This window comes from Narcine bancroftii, chromosome 1 (assembly GCF_036971445.1).
Source record: "Narcine bancroftii isolate sNarBan1 chromosome 1, sNarBan1.hap1, whole genome shotgun sequence".
Lineage (NCBI taxonomy): Eukaryota > Metazoa > Chordata > Chondrichthyes > Torpediniformes > Narcinidae > Narcine > Narcine bancroftii.
In genome coordinates, this window is record NC_091469.1 from 94,701,047 (window position 1) to 94,702,965 (window position 1,919).

Here is a 1,919-nt window from a genome sequence, read left to right on the forward strand (position 1 = left end):
TGATTGAGTTTGTTGTTGAGGAGCCTGATGGTGGAGGGGTAGCAGCTGGTGGTGTGAATCTTGTGGAACCTATACCTCTTCCCTCATGGTGGAGCTTCCCCCTTTCTACATCCTGCTCCATTTGAAGAGTCAAACTATCCCCTGACATTTACCATGAACCCACTGACTCCTATAGTATCCAGGTGACCTTTCACTCAGCTTCTCCATCTCCAAATCATCAGGTCTCAAGTTGAGTGTTTCCATTCTGGGCCTTTAGTATTCTTCTCCTTCTTTAGGAAACGTTACTTCTTTTCGACTGCTGTTAATGCAGCCATCTCTCAGACTTCCTTAGTTTCTCAGACTTCTGTTCTTATACTATGGGGATACCAATGGCACTGAGCATACAACCCTGGAATAGGAGTGGACACAGCCCAGGACATCACAAGCAAAACTTTCCTCACCATCGCAAACATCTACAGGAAATGGTGTCATCGTTGAGCAACAGCAATCATCAAGGATTCTCACCAGCCAACACATGCTCTGTTCTCATTTCTACCATCAAGTAAGAGGTATAGGTTCCACAAGACTAACACCAGCAACTGCTTCCCCTCCACCATCAGGCTCCTCAACAACAAAATCAATCAGAGGCTCATTTAAGGATTCTCACTTTTGCACTTTATTGATTTTTTTTCTCTGCATTGCACTCAGTTTATTTACATATCTTTATTTGATACATGTGAACATTGAGTACAGTTTACTTTAATTAACCCACATGAAAAAGAATCTCAGGGTTGTATGTGATATCATATATATATATATATATATATATATATACTCAACAATAAATCTGAAATCTGAAATCTCCTACAAAACAGAACAGATAGAATTCCCTTGGTCCTCACCTTATAGGCAACTAACCACTGTGTCTGTGATTCCATCACAAATCACATTTTTTCTTCTCTTTTGATTTCTGACTTCTTCAGGGACCACTCCCTCTGTGTCTTCCTGGTCCAAACATCCCTCCCAACCTATCTTTCACAACCCTGGGCACTTTCCCCTGAAATCGCAGGAGGTGAAACATTTGTTCTTACTTGTCCTTCTCCTGACCATTATCCAGGAATGGAAACAGCACTCCTAGCTGAGCAAAAGGTTCATATGCACCTCCTCCAACCTGACATTCTGCACTCTGTGCTCCAGTATGGTGACCTCTATATTGAATAGATGGTTGATTGGTAGAGCATCTCTACTCTGTGCGCACAGGCCATTCCAAGCTCCTGTCAACACTACTACTGATTCCCCACCTATTGTCCATCACCTGTCCTCAGTCCTCCAGTTACCAACTGACCTCTTTCCACTTTATACTGACCTTTCACCCTCTCCACTCCAAGTTATGATGCAAGGCTTCAAACCAAAATTCTGGCTATCAGAATCGTTACACTAATCTTTGAACTGCTCCAACAGCACAAAATGGTAGTCTGAACAACTGCACATCATTTTTTTTGCAACAGCATTACTGTTTCTTGTCTAACTTATCTATTGTCTTTTTAATTCAATTAAGTTACTATTATTATTTTATTTCATAAGTATATATTCGGCTGCAACTAGTAAGAATGTCAGTGTGTATTTATATGATACAATGTATACAACGATAAACACATTATATTTAAACGATTCAAGGCACAGATAAGATAAATAGTCATCGGGTCTTTCCTAGGCTCAGGAAGACTAAAACTAGAGGGCAAGATTTCAAAGGGACCAGAGGGGAAACTTTTTCCACACAGAGGAACTAATAGAAGTGCCAATGGAACTAATAGAAGTGAACAAAATTATAACATTTAAAAGGCATTTTGACAGCTACATGGAGAGGAAAGTGTTAAAGGGATATGAACCAAAAACAAACAAATTGGACTACTGACAGTGGACAACATGGTCAATATGGA